The sequence below is a fragment of the Pristiophorus japonicus genome, chromosome 9, assembly GCF_044704955.1.
Source record: "Pristiophorus japonicus isolate sPriJap1 chromosome 9, sPriJap1.hap1, whole genome shotgun sequence".
NCBI lineage: Eukaryota > Metazoa > Chordata > Chondrichthyes > Pristiophoridae > Pristiophorus > Pristiophorus japonicus.
In genome coordinates, this window is record NC_091985.1 from 91,354,431 (window position 1) to 91,375,080 (window position 20,650).

At 45.5% G+C, this 20,650-nt stretch overlaps 1 protein-coding gene across 7 annotated transcripts in view; it reads left to right on the forward strand.

The window, feature by feature from the left end:
• Positions 1 to 20,650, forward strand: part of LOC139273131 (echinoderm microtubule-associated protein-like 6) — an 816,712-nt gene that overhangs the window by 611,742 nt on the left and 184,320 nt on the right. The window lies entirely within an intron of this gene.

Here is a 20,650-nt window from a genome sequence, read left to right on the forward strand (position 1 = left end):
GCATGTCTGTTAAAAGTGATAAACTCATTAAAAAATTTATTTTTGAACATTACGGTGTAGAAATTAAATGCTTTAACGCCGGACAGTTTTGTGGAAAAAGTAACGGCCACCATATTGGGCAGGTCAGCAGTGCTGCTGGTGCCTGCGCTCACTGCAAGTATTTTAATTACCAAGAGCGTGCATTCAATCAGCATGCAACGTCGAATTGAGGCACACTCATCGAATTTTGGATGTTGCCGCTATTCTTACCGCCCTCTCCAAAGCACGCCTGTGTGTGCAGCCGTTGACAGTGCGTAGAACTGGGAGAAAGCAGTGAGCTATAAACCGTACAATAAACACCTGTTGAGATAACTGGTAACCATGGAAAGCTCAGACTATGCAATCGGAATGAAAACTGCTTCCAATGAGATGCATCAAATCTAATGCATTTCCTTAAATTTTATACATTGGTTTTTCTAGTTTAAGAATTGATAAAATAATCTGCAAAGTTTTAAAGTCTGTTTTTAAAAGGTTTAATTCTATATTCTCACTGAGTTCTTCAAAAGTCTGCTGCTGTTAAAAATTTAATTGAACTCTCTTCTGTATGGTTTAGACAAGTAAAGTGGTGACGAAGAGGTTGATGTTTCCCTTTTAAAAAATTATTATTTCAATTGATTTCTCATGCAACGATTTAACAACATCTATGCCACAGTCTTTATGTGCTGTTTACAGTCACACTCTCTCCAGATCTGAGCCTATGCTTTAAGACCCACTCACTAGTGCACTGTCACTGCTAGCTACAAAACGGTGCATCCCCATTCCCCTCCAACACCAGGGCGGACCACAAACCTCCACACAGCAAACATCTGGGTGAAACATCTTTGGAGCTATGGCAGCCAGCAAAAGTGGGAGTACCACAGTCTCCTATTTGTGAACCCCACACAAGACCCAGACAAATGTCCGAGAAGGTAAGAGGGGAGCCGTGGACAAACAAGTGCCTCCTAATGTGCCACAATGGACAATGCTCCAACTTTACAAGAGCTATCAGCAGATGCAATACCTCCTGACGCAGCAAAACCCAATAGACATCACCAAATTATCCCAAAGAGCACATTGCCCAAGAACGCCGCACCGATCCTTCGGCCTTCTGCTGATGTTACCGCCGCAAACAGCGTGTTGCACAATAGATTCTGCACTCTGCTCATTTAAATCAGCTGGCAGCACCAAAATACTGGTGCTGCTTCCTCTCTCTTTGTGGGTCGCCGTTTATCTTGGCTCATGGTGACACCACCCGTTTTCGGGCTTAATTGAATTTCTAGACCTACTTACATTAATGGGTCCAAAATTGCGTATCGCCCCTTTTTGGGCGGTAACCTTTCCAACACCAGACACTATGCGCCTGGCGTAGAAGTCCTACCCTGGAAGCAAAATTGAGTTTATCGCCCCTGACAGGAAGTGGAGCGCAATGTCACGCGTCACTCTTCCTCTCGGGGCGGGCTCAAGGGCGTTAAGCGCGCGCAAGGCAAAACTCTACACAGACTCTCTGCGTAGCGCCAACACGTCCTATGGTCCCGCCCCTTCCGTTAAAGGGGAGGAAGGCTGCGAGCTCGGCACAGCTCTTGATTGGCCTCCACTAGGCCACCGGGGTGGCACCGAAATGGAGTGCCATCACAGACCTGCGAAATCGGCAGAGAAAGGCCCAACTGGTAAGTCGGCAAAAAAAAGTGCGCCGCATGACGGCGCGCACCTCCTCTTTAAATTTTGCCCCACGAGCAAGCTGGCACTGACATCGCCCGCGGCAGTCTAACAGGGCACTGCCCAATTTCTGCTGCTGGACGAAAAGGGGTCACCATGCATGGCGATGACTTAATCACCGGAAGCGCAGCGGCTTGGGGCACTACTCATTTCATGCCTCCGTTAACTCCTACACAATTTAGCAGGAGCCGTTAGCCTCCCCCGCCCCCCACCCCCGGGTAAAAACACTTTTGCGCCCCCCCCCCCCTCCCCCCCCCGAAGGCCGAAGGTGCTAACAGCAAGTGTACAGCAAGGGAATTTCACCCCTGTAACATCTGAATTTCGGGCATAACAGAGATGTTACTGATTTTGAAATGGATAGAGATCCATCTCACTGGATCTCCTCTCAGCTTGCACGTTTCCAGAATTGATAGACACAAAAAACTCCTTCCTAAATCAGATGGGAGCTTAATTAAAATATTTCAATAATCTTCTGATACATTAGCTAAATGTCAATGCAGTTTCCCTATAATCATGCATGGTTAATATGGACTAATTTACCCACTCTTATAAAATGGGCATCCAGGATTTTTAGGGACTGAGCTGCATACAGGAGGTAATTTAAATATCCCTGTAAGAAAATTGTTTTACAGCATTTTTCAGCCATTTCTCACCTGTTTTTATTAGTTTTGGTTTTGTTTATTTTTGATGTCACTTGGATCTTCAAAACCACTGTGGCAATTGTTGTGGTATAGCTTTTTCCCCCCACCAGCTACAACTGTGCCACAATGGGTTTATTGATGGGAATCCTCCCACATCTATGCTTTTTGGAGAAAGAAGAGAAGGACCAATAGAGTCAGGTCAACCTGCACTAGGGGCAATATGCATCCACCCATCAGTACAACCACAACAGAATATACAGGCAGAGACATAAGGAGATTTACACAGCAGTGTCTATGCCATGCAGTACATCAGTGTGCATGAAAAGATATTGAAGGTATAATCCTCCAAGATAGAATCATAGAAATTTACACCATGGAAGGAGGCTATTTCGGCCCATCGTTTCCATGCCGGCCAACAAAGAGCTATCCAGCCTAATCCCACTTTCCAGCTCTTGATCTGTAGCCCTGTAGGTTACGGCACTTCAAATGCATATCCAAGTACTTTTTAAATGTGGTGAGGGTTTCTGCCTCTACCATCCTTTCAGGCAGTGAGTTCCAGACCCCCACCACCCTCTGGGTGAAAAGAATTGCCCTCAAATCCCTCTACACCTCCTATCAATTACTTTAAATCTTTGCCCCCTGGTTGTTGACCACTCTGCTAAGGAAAATAAGCCCTTCCTATCCACCCTATCTAGGCCCCTCATAATTTTATACACCTCAATAAGGTCTCCCCTCAGCCTCCTCTGTTCCAAAGAAAACAACCCCAGCCTATTCAATCTTTCCTCATAGTAAATATGCGACCAGGCAACATCCTCGTCAATCTCCTTAGTACCCTCTCTAATGCAATCACATCTTTCCTGTAATGTGACGAAAACAGCCGTAGTACTCTAGCTGTGGCCTAACTAGTGTTTTATACAGTTCAAGCATAACTTTCCTGCTCTTGTATTCTATGCCAGGACTAATAAAGGCATGTATTCCATATGCCGCCTTAACCACCTTATCTACCTGTCCTGCCACCTTCAGGGATCTGTGGACATGCACTCCAAGATCCCTTTGTTCCTCCATACTTCTCAGTGTCTTACCATTTACTATGTATTTCCTTGCCTTGTTAGCCCTCGCAAATGCATTACCTCACACTTCTCAGGACTGAATTCCATTTGACACTGTTCTGCCCATCTACTCAGTTCATTGATATCTTCCTGCAATCTACAGCTTTCTTCTTCATTATCAACCACACGGCAAATTTTTGTATCATCTGCAAACTTTTTTAATCATACCCCCTACATTCAAGTCTAAATCAGAGACATCTAAGACAAAAAGCAAGGGATCTAGTACTGAGCCCTGCGGAACCTCACTGGAAACAGCCTTCCAGGTCACAAAAACACCCATCGACCATTACCCTTTGCTTCCTGTCTCTGAGCCGATTTTGGATCCAACTTGCCACTTTGAATGGGATCCAAGGGGCTTTTACTTTCGTGACCAGTTTGCCATGTGGGACCTAATTAAAAGCCTTGCTAACATCCATATACACTACATTAAATCCACTACCCTCAGTGATCCTCCTCGTTACCGCCTCAAAAAATTTAATCAAGTTAGTCAGACATGACCTTCCCTTAACAAATCCATGCTGACTGTCCTTGATTAATCCGTGTCTTTCTAAATGAAGATTTATCCTGTCCCTCAGAATTTTTCCCAATAATTTTCCCATCACCGAGTTTAGGCTGACTGGCCTGTAATTACTCGGTCCACCTTAGCAGTCCTCCAGTCCTGAGAGGATTGGAAAATGATGGTAAGAGCCTCTGCTATTTTCTCTCTTGCTTCCCTTAATAGCCTGGGATACATTTCATCCGGGCCTGGGGATTTATCCACTTTCAAAGATGCTAAACCCCTTGATATTTCATCGCTCATTATGTTTATTACATCTAATATTTCACACTCCTCTCTGATTGCAGCATCTGCAGTGCCCCTCTCTTTTGTGAAAACAGACGCAAATAATTCATTAAGAAACAAACCCACATCTTCTGCCTCCACACACAGATTACCGTTATGGTCTCTAATAGGCCCTATTCTTCCTTTAGTTATCCTCTTGCCCTTAATGTATTTATAAAACATCTTTGGATTTTACTTGCCAAAATGTTTTCATGCTCTCTCTTTGCTTTCCTAATTTCCTTTTTAATTTCACCCCTGCACTTTCTATACTCCTCTAGAGTTTCCAGTGTTGAGCTTTCGGGATCTGTCATAAGCCTCCCTTTTTTTCTTTATCCTACCCTGTATGCAACTTGACATCCAGGGGGCTCTAGATTTGTTAGTCCCATCCTTTTTCTTTTAGGAAACATACAAGCTCTGAACCCTCACAATTTCCTCCTTGAATGCCTCCCACTGCTCTAACACTGAATAACCTTCGAGCAGCTGTTTCCAGTCCACTTTGGTTAAATCACCTCTCCGCTTAGTAAAATTGGCTTTTCCCCAGTTGAGAACTTTATTCCTGGTCTATATTTGTCCTTTTCCATAACTACCCTAAATCTAACTGAATTATGATCACTAGCACCAAAATGCTCTCCCACTGATACCCCTTCCACCTGCCCAGCTTCAATCCCTAAAACTAAGTCCAGAACTGCCCCCTTCCTTGTTGGGCTTGCTACATACTGGCAAAAAAGTTCTCCTGAATGCATTTTAGGAATTCTGCACCACCTATACTCTTCACAGTAGTTTTATCCCAGTTAATATTAGGGTAATTGAAATCTCCTACTAATACTGCCCTATACTTTCTGCACTTCTCAGAAATGTGCCTACATAATTGCTCTTCTATCTCACTTTGACTGTTTAGAGGTCTATAGTACACTCCCAGCAGTGTGATCGACCCTTCTTTTTTCTTCAATTGAACCCATATGGCCTCATTTGATGATCCTTCTAACATATAAGAACAAAAGAAATAGGAACAGGAGTAGGCCATGCGGTCCCACGAGCCTGCTCCGCCATGCAATAAGATCATGGCTGATCTGATCATGGACTCAACTCCACTTCCCCACCCGCTCCCCATACCCCCTCCCCCCCACCCCCCTTTATCCCCTTGTCGTTTAAGAAACTGTCTATTTCTGTCATACATTTATTCAATGACCCAGCTTCCACAGCTCTCTGAGACAGCAAATTTCACAGATTTACAACCCTCTGAGAGAAGAAATTCCTCCTCATCTCGGTTTTAAATGGGCGGCCCCTTATTCTAAGATCATGCCCTCTGGTTCTAGTCTCCCCCATCAGTGGAAACATCCTTTCTGCATCCAACTTGTCAAGCCCCCTCATAATCTTATACATTTCGATAAGATCACCTCTCATTCTTCTGAATTCCAATGAGTAGAGGCCCAACCTACTCAACCTTTCCTCATCAGGCAACCCCCTCATCTCCGGAATCAACCTAGTGAACCTTCTCTGAACTGCCTCCAAAGCAAGTATATCCTTTCGTAAATATGGAAACCAAAACTGCATGCAGTATTCCAGGTGTGGCCTCACCAATACCTTATATAGCCGTAGCAATATTTCCCTGCTTTTATACTCCATCCCCTTTGCAATACAGGCCAAGATATCATTTCTCTTCCTGATCACTTGCTGTAGTTGCATACTATCTTTTTGTGTTTCATGCACAAGTACCTCCAGATCCCGCTGTACTGCGGCACTTTACAATCTTTCTCCATTTAAATAATAACTTGCTCTTTGATTTTTTTCTGCCCAAGTGCATGACCTCACACTTTCCAACATTATACTCCATCTGCCAAATTTTTGCCCACTCACTTAGCCTGTCTATGTCCTTTTGCAGATTTTTTTGTGTCCTCCTCACACATTGCTTTTCCTCCCATCTTTGTATCATCAGCAAACTTGGCTACGTTCCCTTCTTCCATGTCATTGATGTAGATTGTAAATAGTTGGGGCCCCGGCACTGATCCCTGCGGCACCCGACTAATCACTGGTTGCCAACCAGAGAATGAACCATTTATCCCGACTCTATCCTGCGGGTGCAGGACATTCTAAAAAGGGAGGGAGAACAGCCAGTTGTCGTGGTGCACATTGGTACCAACGACATAGGTAAAAAAAGGGATGAGGTCCTACTAAACGGATTTAAGGAGCTAGGAGCTAAATTAAAAAGTAGGACCTCAAAAGTAGTAATCTCGGGATTGCTACCAGTGCCATGTGCGACTCAGAGTAGGAATCGCAGGATAGCGCAGATGAATACGTGGCTTGAGCAGTGGTGCAGCAGGGAGGGATTCAAATTCCTGGGGCATTGGAACCGGTTCTGGGGGAGGTGGGACCAGTACAAACCGGACGGTCTGCACCTGGGCAGGACCGGAACCAATGTCCTAGGGGGAATGTTTGCTAGTGCTGTTGGGGAGGAGTTAAACTAATATGGCAGGGGGATGGGAACCAATGCAGGGAGACAGAGGGAAACAAAAAGGAGGCAAAAACAAAAGACAGAAAGGAGATGAGGAAAAGTGGAGGGCAGAGAAACCCAAGGCAAAGAACAAAAAGGGCCACTGTACAGCAAAATTCTAAAAGGACAAAGGGTGTTAAAAAAACAAGCCTGAAGGCTTTGTGTCTTAATGCAAGGAGTATCCGCAATAAGGTGGATGAATTAACTGTGCAAATAGATGTTAACAAATATGATGTGATTGGGATTACGGAGACATGGCTCCAGGATGATCAGGGCTGGGAACTCAACATCCAGGGGTATTCAACATTCAGGAAGGATAGAATAAAAGGAAAAGGAGGTGGGGTAGCATTGCTGGTTAAAGAGGAGATCAATGCAATAGTTAGGAAAGACATTAGCTTGGATGATGTGGAATCTATATGGGTAGAGCTGCAGAACACCAAAAGGCAAAAAACGTTAGTGGGAGTTGTGTACAGACCTCCAAACAGTAGTAGTGATGTTGGAGAGGGCATCAAACAGGAAATTAGGGGTGCATGCAATAAAGGTGCAGCAGTTATAATGGGTGACTTTAATATGCACATAGATTGGGCTAGCCAAACTGGAAGCAATACGATGGAGGAGGATTTCCTGGAGTGCATAAGGGATGGTTTTCTAGACCAATATGTCGAGGAACCAACTAGGGGGGAGGCCATCTTAGACTGGGCGTTGTGTAATGAGAGAGGATTAATTAGCAATCTCATTGTGCGAGGCCCCTTGGGGAAGAGTGATCATAATATGGTGGAATTTTGCATTAGGATGGAGAATGAAACAGTTAATTCAGAGACCATGGTCCAGAACTTAAAGAAGGGTAACTTTGAAGGTATGAGGCGTGAATTGGCTAGGATAGATTGGCGAATGATACTTAAGGGGTTGACTGTGGATGGGCAATGGCAGACATTTAGAGACCACATGGATGAACTATAACAATTGTACATTCCTGTCTGGCGTAAAAATAAAAAAGGGAAGGTGGCTCAACCATGGCTATCAAGGGAAATCAGGGATAGTATTAGAGCCAAGGAAGTGGCATACAAATTGGCCAGAAATAGCAGCGAACCCGGGGACTGGGAGAAATTTAGAACTCAGCAGAGGAGGACAAAGGGTTTGATTAGGGCAGGGAAAATGGAGTACGAGAAAAAGCTTGCAGGGAACATTAAGGCGGATTGCAAAAGTTTCTATAGATATGTAAAGAGAAAAAGGTTAGTAAAGACAAACGTAGGTCCCCTGCAGTCAGAATCAGGGGAAGTCATAACAGGGAACAAAGAAATGGCAGACCAATTGAACAAGTACTTTGGTTCGGTATTCACTAAGGAGGACACAAACAACCTTCCGGATATAAAAGGGGTCAGAGGGTCTAGTAAGGAGGAGGAACTGAGGGAAATCTTTATTAGTCGGGAAATTGATAGGATTGAAGGCCGATAAATCCCCAGGGTCTGATGGACTGCATCCCAGAGTACTTAAGGAGGTGGCTTTGGAAATAGCGGATGCATTGACAGTCATTTTCCAACATTCCATTGACTCTGGATCAGTTCCTATCGAGTGGAGGGTAGCCAATGTAACCCCACTTTTTAAAAAAGGAGGGAGAGAGAAAACAGGTAATTATAGACCGGTCAGCCTGACCTCAGTAGTGGGTAAAATGATGGAATCAATTATTAAGGATGTCATAGCAGCGCATTTGGAAAGAGGTGACATGATAGGTCCAAGTCAGCATGGATTTGTGAAAGCGAAATCATGCTTGACAAATCTTCTGGAATTTTTTGAGGATGCTTCCAGTAAAGTGGCCAAGGGAGAACCAGTTGATGTGGTATATTTGGACTTTCAGAAGGCTTTCGACAAGGTCCCACACAAGAGATTAATGTGCAAAGTTAAAGCACATGGGATTCGGGGTAGTGTGCTGACGTGGATTGAGAACTGGTTGGCAGACAGGAAGCAAAGAGTAGGAGTAAATGGGTACTTTTCAGAATGGCAGGCAGTGACTAGTGGGGTACCGCAAGGTTCTGTGCTGGGGCCCCAGCTGTTTACATTGTACATTAATGATTTAGACGAGGGGATTAAATCTAGTATCTCCAAATTTGTGGATGACACTAAGTTGGGTGGCAGTGTGAGCTGCGAGGAGGATGCTATGAGGCTGCAGAGTGACTTGGATAGGTTAGGAGAGTGGGCAAATGCATGGCAGATGAAGTATAATGTGGATAAATGTGAGGTTATCCACTTTGGTGGTAAAAACAGAGAGACAGACTATTATCTGAATGGTGACAGATTAGGAAAATGGAAGGTGCAACGAGACCTGGGTGTCATGGTAAATCAGTCATTGTAGGTTGGCTTGCAGGTACAGCAGGCGGCTAAGAAAGCAAACGGCATGTTGGCCTTCATAGCGAGGGGATTTGAGTACAGGGGCAGGGAGGTGTTGCTACAGTTGTACTGGGCCTTGGAGTATTGTGTACAGTTTTGGTCTCCTAACTTGAGGAAGGACATTCTTGCTATTGAGGGAGTGCAGCGAAGATTCACCAGACTGATTCCCGGATGGTGGGACTGACCTATCAAGAAAGACTGGATCAACTGGGCTTGTATTCACTGGAGTTCAGAAGAATGAGAGGGGACCTCATAGAAACGTTTAAAATTCTGACAGGTTAGATGCAGGAAGAATGTTCCCAATGTTGGGGAAGTCCAGAACCAGGGGTCACAGTCTAAAGATAAGGGGTAAGCCATTTAGGACTGAGATGAGGAGAAACATCTTCACCCAGAGAATGGTGAACCTGTGGAATTCTCTACCACAGAAAGTAGTTGAGGCCAATTCACTAAATATATTCAAAAGGGAGTTAGATGAAGTCCTTACTACTAGGGGGATCAAGGGGTATGGTGAGAAAGCAGGAATGGGGTACTGAAGTTGCATGTTCAGCCATGAGCTCATTGAATGGCGGTGCAGGCTAGAAGGGCTGAATGGCCTACTCCTGCACCTATTTTCTATGTTTCTATGTTTCTATCCATGCTAGTATATTACCCCCAACCCTGTGAACTTTTATCTTGTGCAGTAACCTTTTATGTGGCACCTTGTCAAATGTCTTCTGCAAGTCCAAATATACCACATCCACTGGTTCCCCTTTATCGACCCTGTTCGTTACATCCTCAAAGAATTCCAGCAAATTTGCCAAACATGACTTCCCCTTCATAAATCCATGCTGACTCTGCCTGACCGAATTTTGCTTATCCAAATGTCCTGCTACTGCTTCTTTAATAATGGACTCCAACATTTTCACAACCACAGATGTTAGGCTAACTGGTCTATAGTTTCCTGCTTTTTGTCTGCCTCCTTTTTTAAATAGGGGTGTTACATTTGCAGTTTTCCAATCTGCTGGGACCTCCCCAGAATCCAGGGAATGTTGGTAAATTACAACCAATGCATCCACAATCTCTGCCATTACTTCTCTTAAGACCCTAGGATGCAAGCCATCAGGTCCAGGGAATTTATCTGCCTTTAGTCTCATTATCTTACTGAGTACCACCTCCTTAGTGATTGTGATTGTGTTAAGTTCCTCCCCCCCCGCCCTGTTGCCCCTTGACTATTCACTGTTGGAATATTGTTCGTGTCCTCTACTGTAAAGACTGATACAAAATATTTGTTCAGAATTTCTGCCATCTCCATGTTCCCCATTACTAATTCCCAGATCTCATCCTCTAAGGGACCATCATTTACGTTAGCCACTCTTTTCCTTTTTATATGCCTATAGAAACTCTTGCTATCTGTTTTTATATTTTGTGCGAGTTTACTTTCATAGTCTATCTTCCCTTTCTTAATCATTTTTTTAGTCGTTCTTTGGTGGCTTTTAAAAGCTTCCCAGTCTTCTGTCCTCCCACTAGTTTTGGCCACTTTGTATGCCCTTGTTTTTAATTGGATACCTTTATTTCTTTAGTTATCCATGGATGGCTATCTTTTCTCTTAAACACCCTTTCCTACTCACGTGAATATATTTTTCTTGAGAGTTGTGAAATATCTCCTTAAATATATACCACTGTTTATCAACCTTTTTTAAAAAAGGAGGGAGAGAAAACATGGAATTATAGACTGGTCCGCCTGACATCGGTGGTGGGGAAAATGCTGGAATCAATTATTAAAGATGTAATAGCAGCGCATTTGGAAAGCAGTGACAGGATCCGTCTAAGTCAGCATGGATTTATGAAAGGGAAATCATGCTTGACAAATCTTTTAGAATTTTTTGAGGATGTAACTAGTAGAGTGGACAAGGGAGAACCAGTGGATGATGGTGTATTTGGACTTTCAAAAGGCTTTTGACAAGGTCCCACACAAGAGATTAGTGTGTAAAATTAAGGCACGTAGTATTGGGGGTAATGTATTGACATGGATAGAGAACTGGTTGGCAGACAGGAAGCAAAGAGTAGGAATAAACAGGTCCTTTTCAGAATGGCAGGCAGTGACTAGTGGGGTGCCGCAGGGTTCAGTGCTGGGACCCCAGCTATTTACAATATACATTAATGATTTAGACGAAGGAATTGAATATAATATCTCCAAGTTTGCAGATGACACTAAGCTGGGTGGCGGTGTGAGCTGTGAGGAGGATGCTAAGAGGCTTCAGGGGGACTTGGACAGGTTAGGTGAATGAGCAAATGCATGGCAGATGCAGTATAATGTGGATAACTGTGAGGTTATCCACTTTGGTGGCAAAAACAAGAAGGCAGAATATTATCTGAATGGTGACAGATTAGTAAAAGGGGAGATACAACGAGACCTGGGTGTCATGGTGCATCAGTCATTGAAGGTAGGCATGCAGGTACAGCAGGCAGTAAAGAAAGCAAATGGCATGCTGGCCTTCATAGCGAGGGGATTTGAGCATAGGAGCAGGGAGGTCTTGCTGCAGTTGTAAAGGGCCTTGGTGAGACCACACTTTGAGTATTGTATGCAGTTTTAGTCTCCTAATCTGAGGAAGGACGTGCTTGCTTTGAGGGAGTGCAGCCAAGGTTCACCAGACTGATTCTCAGGATGGCAGGACTGACATATGAGGAAAGACTGGATCGGCTAGGCTTAAACTCACTGGAATTTAGAAGAATGAAAGGGGATCTCATAGAAACGTATAAAATTCTGACGGGACTGGACAGGCTAGATGCAGGAAGAATGTTCCCGATGTTGGGGATGTCCAGAACCAGGGGACACAGTTTAAGGATAAGGGGTAAGCCATATAGGACTGAGATGAGGAGAAACTTTTTCACCCAGAGAGTTGTGAACCTGTGGAATTTTCTGCCACAGAAAGTTGTGGAGTCCAGTTCGTTGGACATATTCAAAAGGGAGTTGGATGTGGCCCTTACGGCTAAAGGGATCAGGGGGTATGGAGAGAAGGTAGGGGTGGGGTACTGAGGTTGTATGATCATATTGAATGGTGGTGTAGGCTCGAAGGGCTGAATGGCCTGCTTCTGCACCTATTTTCTATGTTTCTTTGTCCTACACTTTAATCTATTTTCCCAGTCCACTTTACCCAATTCTGCCCTCATACCTTCATAGTCTCCTTTATTTAAAGTTAGTACGCTGGTTAGGGATCCAACTTTCTCACCCTCCACCTGAATTTGAAATTCAATCATGCTATGATCACTCATTCCGAGAGGATCCTTTACTAGGATTCCTCCTCACAACTGTAATTGTTTCTTTAATCAATACTGCGACTCCCCCCCCCATATTTTTTATCCCTATTCTCTATCCCGTAAGAATACCCTATATCCAATAAAGTTGAGTTGCCATTCCTGCCATCCCCGATTTTAGTTGCTCCACCATTGGCAGTCATGCCTTCAGCTGCCTTGGCCCTAAGCTCTTGAATTCCTCCCTAAACCTCTCTGCCTCTCTACCTTTTCTCCTTTGACACTTCTTGAAACCTACCTCTTTCATCAAGCTTTTGGTCACCTTTCCTAATATCTCCTTATATGGCTCGGTGTCATCATTTGTTTCATAACACTCCGGTGAAGTGCCTTGGGGCGTTTCACTATGTTAACGGCATTCTATAAATGCAAGTTGTTGTTGTAAAGCAAATTGTTCGTCCATTATTAGATTAGCCATGGGAAATCAATCATGATCCTGAAGCTGTTTTCAGATATTTGGGGGGGAATTTTTAGAGGGAGAATTTTTGGGGGGGGTTCAGCGGCCGCGTTCGGTGGCAGGACGGATGGGAAACTTTTTTTTGACAGCAGATCGGGACCCCGCTGCCAACCCATCACCATGCACCTTTCCCAGATGTCAGGTCGGTCAGCACTGAACAGATCTGACATGCAGCAGCAGGGGAGGCAATTCAGGTCATTATGACCTGGTTAACAGCCCATTAAGATGTATTTTGAGCTCATCTTTACATTTTACGAGATCGCCTACAGGGTACCTCGGGGATCACGTCAGGTAAGCAGGTCAGGAGTTGTATGACCACTTGACAGCTGCAAATGTGCTATAAAAGCTCTCCTCTCACAGCTGTTCATTTTCCTAGCTCAGAAGCTCTTGCTTACAGTATTTGAAAAACAGGTTGAGCTTCATGCAGGTTTGGAGTAAACTCTTTATCCAGTGTCACCTCATTGGAACAACCTCTCTCACCATTGACAGATCACTTCTGTCATCTCAACTTCACCTGCCATCTATTACATCAGCATCAGTGCCCTTGAAACTGTCTCACCTTGATCTTCAGAATCCCACCACGATCCGCACCAAGCACACCAGCAGCACCAACAACAACTCCAACCTTCTCCGCAATCAACTGATGCTGCACAGAACAGAGAGCATCAGCACCAGAGCACAGTGCTGCCCAGGACACCAGCATTGCCCTCACCATGGCCAGGTTTACTTCTCTTGACACTGTACACCCTGGCTGCCACATGATGTGCCAGGTTGGCGCCACCCCACACCAACACCATAAATCATCCCTACAATGCCCAAGCCATTCTTTTCATACTCATCACCATTGTAGGGATACTGTTATGTCTCACCATTCACTGCAACTCACTAAGCCACTTCCAAAGGTGCACACAAATCTGTCCAAGAACACTAAGTGTTCACAATAATGGTTTCAATGTTTGACACCAGATGAACTGAAACTTTACATGAACATTGCACAAAACACCCAAGTACCTACCCTTTTGTGTTATTAGTTGGTTTGGTTGGACTAGAATAAGGGTGATTGCGAGGAGTGGTTCGTGAGATGGGGAAGTGATGATATGATAGAGAGGGATGGGTGGATGTGCAATGTACATTGGTGTGAGTAAGGATGTGCAGGAGTAGAGCAGGGAAGACATAACAGTGTCCCCTACAATGGTGATGTGATGAATGGCACAACGGGATGAGGTTGAGTGTGGCTTTGTAGTAACATTTCGTGATCTACTGAGATCATTGAGAGGTTTTGTCACTGCAGCCTGGTCCTCCTGTAGACATCCCTGCTTGTGTCCTCCTGTGCAATGTGCAACCAAGTTGCAGTGGTCTCCTGGGGAGGTCTCTTCCGCCCATTGGAAGGGCAGAGAACCTCCCTGTGTGCTGTGAGAGCCTGGGTGCAGCCATGAAAATCTGTGCAGCGCCTGTCAGTGTTTGCAGCACCTCAATGCTGTAGAATACTGGCAGCACAAACATCAAAATAAATGTGCACATGGACCCTTTAAGGAAAATGGTTGATGACGCATCACTAAATGACATCATCAGATCCGCTTCCTTCAATTGGCCAGCAAATGCGCTTAGCGGGCTTAACAAGCCCAATCAGGGGAATATAATTTTGGACAGCGGGCTGGAGCCAACAGCGAGGGCGGGACCCGCCACCAACGTCTCCCACCACAGACTCGCCGAGCTAAGGAAAATCACGACCTTGGTGGCTGTAAGGTCAATTATTTGTCAGTGCATGCAGAGGATGTGATTCACAAGAGGGTCTATAACAAAGTTATGCATGTGCTCCAAACAGACCTGTAGCCAAACTCCTCCGCAGGCATAGCCCTGCCAGTGACCTTGAAGGTGACGATGGCTATTACCTTTTAATGCTTCAGGTTCATTCCAGTCTACCATTGGGGATATAAAGAACATAAGCCAAGTAACCATCTGTAAATATATAAAATAAATAAGAATAAGAGGGCATTGCAATTTTACAGACTGGCAAAATTTCAAAAGATCCTGAGGGTTCTACGTTGCACCTGCATAGCCCTATGTGCTCCTTATCATAATACAACTATCAACATGAATAAGAAAGGATTACACTCTCTGAAACTACTCCCCAAGCAGCTGTTATGTTGTCTTAATTTTTGGTCAGTCCCACCAATATTTAACCCAGAAAGGAAAGTCTCTGGGTGGCTTCAGGTCAGTCAAAACAATAGTCTTCAGCCATGCAGTAATGCCAACCCCACCTCTCATAAATCATGAGACAAACTCTTAAAAATCTTGAATTTGGTAAGAAATCATGCGGGCGAAATTGCCCCATTCTAACAGGGCACAAGACGGTTTTTGCCCGGGGGAGGGGGGCAGTATTGCCTCCCGGGAAATTGCCCGGGAGGTTGCAGAGGCACGCTCCATGGTTAATCCACCACCTTCCCCCCCCCCCCCCCACCCCCCGGCCGCCGCACATCCGGCAATGACGTCGCCGTCGTGTGTGGTGATCCCTCACCGCCCCGACCCCTTAATGTCTTGCGAGAGAAATTGCCTCGCGGGGTTGGCGGACATCTGCTCTCAGGGCGGTGATTAAAGGGGAGGGCGTTAGCATCTCGTTCCACCATCTTTTTTTGTCAGCTGATGGTGGCAGTCCTGGCATGCAGCCCCGCACTTCATCTTGGGTGCCGGGCTTCTGGCTCAGTCACACGCTGCCCTGGTGGCCCATTGGTGACCATCAGAGGCCCTGCAGAGTGCTCAGCAGCCCTCCCTTTTAATCGAATGGGTGGGATGTTGAAGTGCGTCATGCTTTGTGGAGCATGCGCGTAGCGCTGAATATTTCATCTCAATAGCGTCCTGGGACCTGCCCCCAAAGGAAGTGGAGCCCCAGAGATTCCGCTCCGCTTCCTTTCGGGGGCGGTAAGCCCAATTCAGTGGCGGGTCGGGACTTCCGTGCCATGTGCTAAAAGTCCCGGCCCCTGAAGGTTACCACCCCCAATCGGGGCACAGGGCAATTTTGGCCCCCATGAGTTGCTATTTTTTCCAAACATAAACCAACATAGATTGACAGTTGATTTATAAACCTCATTCGTGGTTTTATTTAATCTTTTAACAGGTCACAGCTCTTTACAAAAACTATATTACTGCATCCGAAAATGCTTACAAAAAACTTCTTAAAAATCCTACCCATTATCACCATGCTGCCTGTTTCTCAGTTTGAGGTTATGATGACTAGTATAAATTGATGGCTTGGGCCCCCAGCCAGCAGGAAGAGGCGAGCATTCCGCTCACTGCCTGCCTGTTTGAAGCCTGATGTTAAAATCAAGCCTCAACTCTCCTGTGAACGAAAACCAAAACCTACACTATTATCCACGTTGTGTCTTGGATTCGCTTTTCTTAGGCAGTCCCCCGGAGTCGAGGATGACTTGCTTCCACGCTAAAATGAGTTCTCAGGTGACTGATGAGACGAATGCGGCGTCTACAGTCTCTGTCACCCGTGGGGCAGACGGTGGTTGGAGGGATGGGTGGATGGGTGCTTGATTTGTCGTACGCTCCTTCCGCTGTTTGTGCTTGGCTTCCCCATGCTCCTGGCGAAGAGACCCGAAATGTTTGGTGCCTTCTCGGATACTCCTCCTCCACTTTGAGCAGTCTTGAGCCAGGGATTCCCAAGAGTTGGTTGGGATGTTGCATTTTTTCAAGGATGCTTTGAGGGTGTCCTTGAAGCATTTTCTATGCCTACATGACATAGCTTGGAGTAGAGTGCTTGTTTTGGGAGTCTAGCATCGGGCATGCAGACAACGTGGCCTGCCCACCGGAGCTGGTCGAGCGTGGTCAATGTCTCGATGCTGGTGTTGTTGGCCTGAGAGAGAACGCTGATGCAGGATTTTGCGGAGCCAGCGTTGGTGGTACTTAAGTGCTTTGAGGTGCCTACTGTGCATAGTCCAAGTCTTTGAAGCCTATAGGAGGCAGGGTATCACTACTCTGTAGACCATGAGCTTGGTGCTGGGTTTGAGATCCTGGTCTTCGAACACTCTTTTCCTCAGGCAACCAAAGGCGGCACTGAAACATTGAAGCTGGTGTTGGACTTCGTCATCGATGTCTGCCCTTGTTGATAGTAGGCTTCCAAGGTATGGGAAGTGGTCCACATTGTCCAAGGTCTCATCGTGGATCTTGATAGCCGGGGAGCAATACTGTGTGGTGGGCGCAGGTTGGTAGAGGCCCTTTGCCTTACTGATGTTAATGTGAGGCCTAGTCTCTCATATGCTTCAAAAAAGGCTGTCCTCAATAATTCGTCACCATCCTCTGCCTGCTTCACAACGACATACAAGCCGTGATTAAGAACATAATAAATAGGAGCAGGAGTAGGCCATTTGGGCCCCTCAAGCCTGCTTCACCATTCAATAAGATCATGGTTGATCTGATCATGGACTCAGCTCCACTTCCCTGCACACTCCCCACAACCCTTTACTCCCTTATCGCTCAAAAATGTGTCTATCTCCACCTTAAATATATTTAAGGACCCAGCCTCCAGAGAGCAGAGAATTCCATAGATTTACAACTCTCTGAAAGAAGAAATTTCTCCTCAGCTTAGTTCTAAATGGGCGGCCCCTTATTTTAAGACTATATACCCTAGTTTTAGTTTCCCCTATAAGTGGAAATATCCTCTCTGCATCCACTTTGTCGAGCCCCCTCATTATCTTAGAAGTTTCAATAAGATCACCTCTCATTCTTCTGAACTCCAATGAGTATAGACCCAACCTACTCAACCTAGCTTCATAAGTCAACCCTCTCATCTTCGGAATCAACCTAGTGAACCTTCTCTGAACAGCCTCCAATGCAAGTATAACCTTCCTTAAATACGGAGACCAAAACTGTACGCAGTACTCCAGGTGTGGCCTCACCAATACCCTGTACAGTTGTAGCAGAACTTCTCTGCTTTTATACTCTATCCCCCTTGCAGTAAAGGCCAACATTCCATTTGCCTTCCTGATTACTTGCTGTACCTGCATACTAACTTTGTGTTTCATGCACAAGGGCCCCCAGGTCTCTCTATACTGCAGCACTTTGCAATTTTTCTCCATATAAATTATAATTTGCTTTTTTATTATTTCTGCCAAAGTGGATAATCTCACATTTTCCCACATTATATTCCATCTGCCAAATGTTTTTCCACTCACTTAGCCTGTCTATATCCCTTTGCAGATTTTTGTGTCCTCACAATTTGCTTTCCCACCCACCTTTGTATCATCAGCAAACTTGGCTACATTACACTCTGTCCCTTCATCCAAGTCATTAATATAGATTGTAAATAGTTGAGGACCCAGTACCAATCCCTGCAGCACCCCATTAATCACTGTTTGCCAACCGGAAAATTACCCATTTATCCTGACACTCTATTTTCTATTAGTTAGCCAATCCTCTATCCATGCTAATATATTACCCCCAACCCCGTGAGCTTTTATCTTGTGCAGTAACCTCTATGTGGCACCTTATCGAATGTCTTCTGGAAATCCAAATACACCACATCCACTGGTTCCCCCTTATCCTTATCAATGGATTCACCACAGACCCAATACAAGTGCAGACTGGGGGCAAGCAAGGCTGTGTCATCGTACCAACGTTCTTCTCAAATTTCCTCGCTGCAATGCATCATTTCACCCTCAACAGGCTCCCCACTGGATTGGAGCTAATCTATAGGACAAGCGAGAAATTGTTCAACCTCCGACGCCTCCAGTCCAGATCCAAGGTTGCTCCAACCTCTGTCATTGAATTGCAATATGCAGATGACGCTTGCGTTTGTGCACACTCGGAGTCCGAACTCCAAATGATCGTTGACATCTTCACTGTCTGATGGATTTAGACAGGTTAGATGCAGGAAGAATGTTCTCAATGTTGGGGAAGTCCAGAACCAGGGATCACAGTCTAAGGATAAGTGGTAAGCCATTTAGGACCGAGATGAGGAGAAACTTCTTCACCCAGAGAGTGGTGAAACTGTGGAATTCTTTACCACAGAAAGTTGTTGAGGCCAATTCACTAAATATATTCAAAAAGGAGTTAGATGAAGTCCTTACTACTAGGGGGATCAAGGGGTATGGTGAGAAAGCAGGAATGGGGTACTGAAGTTGCATGTTCAGCCATGAACTCATTGAATGGCGGTGCAGGCTAGAAGGGCCGAATGGCCTACTCCTGCACCTATTTTCTATGTTTCTATGTTTTCTATAGTCCAGAAGTAAGAATACATTTTATTGTTGTTTTTGGCCACCACCATAAACTCTGCTCTTTGTCACTGACTCCATCCTCCTCCCCAGCCACTCATTCAGGCTGAACCAGACAGTGCGAGACCTTGACCTCTGTTTGATCCAGAGCTGAACTCCAAACACCAAATTCCCATCACCACAACTTCTTGTTTCCATCTCTGCAACACTGCCTGTTTCTACTCCTACCTTAACTCCTGCACTGCTGAAACCCTTTATCCATGCTTTTATCACCAACATAATATTTTTTGCCTCTTTCTAGCTCTGGCTCTCCAACTTCCATAATTTCTTAGCGGGGTCAAAATTCAGCCTCCCGAAAAGACCTCTTACCGTTGGAAAGCGGTGGCCACACGGCAGAGTTGCATGGCCGCCGATTTGTGGTCAAATGGACACAGCCAGCGAAATTCACCTCGGGGGTTTTTCCCGCCGGTCCCCACTTCCGCCCTGCTGCTGCCGACCTGTCCTAAGTACATAATCAAAGCGCGTGCCGCCGATCTCCCGTACCTCCAGCCAAATTCACTGTTAAAAATCTTTGATCCGCCGTGTTTTTTCTTTTGGTGCACCTTGTTGGAAGTGTGTGCGGCATGGCAGCATGGCGGTTATTCAAGGGGAGGGCACACTGTCACGGCCGCCATGTTTTCTTTTGTCGGTCGACTGCCAGGTCGGGCCAATAGTTATGCTCTTGGGTTCAGCCGGGCCACCAATAGGCAGCCTGGCACACCCTCTTGGGTGCCAAGCCACTGGCTGAGCCGAAACCCTCCCTGGTGGCCCAGTGGATCGAAGTTTTAAAATGGCGAAGTGAAGGGGAGAGCCTTGGTGTCGAACATGCGTCATGATATCATCACTGCTCCGCTGATGAATGACATTGGCGGAGACTCCGTCCCGCCTCCACTTCTGCCGCTCTCGTCATCGATCTTCTGCTTACCGCCTCACTTCTGCTCCCATTATGACCTACTGCCGGTCCGCCTGAAAAAGAATTACAAAAAGCTAAATTTCGCGAAAGAGGCCACCTAATCCAACGCGGTGGAAAAACATTTAAAAACGGAAGGTGCGCCAGGTTTCCGACTGGCCTAAATTTCTACCCCAGCCACTCTTCTTCGTTTCTGCACTCAGTCCTATTCACCCATTATTCCCATTTTCACAAAGTAAATTTGGCTGCATGTCCCCCAACACTTTTAAAATTTTGAATCTTTGTTGGTATCTTCAAATCCCTTCACAACCTCAATCCAATTTTCTGCAATCTCCTCCAGTTTTGTACCCCCTCCTGCATCCTTTAGCTTTTTGACTAGACTTTTGTGCGTTCCCAGTTCCTTGGCCTCACCATTGGTGGTAGAACCTTTAGCTGCCTCATCCCTGTCTCTGGAACTCCGCACTCTAAACCCCTCCAGCTCTTTCTTCTCTCCCCACATTCAAAAACCTGCTCAATGTACAATGTGCAATTTTAGCCAAAATGAAGTGAAGACAATTTAAG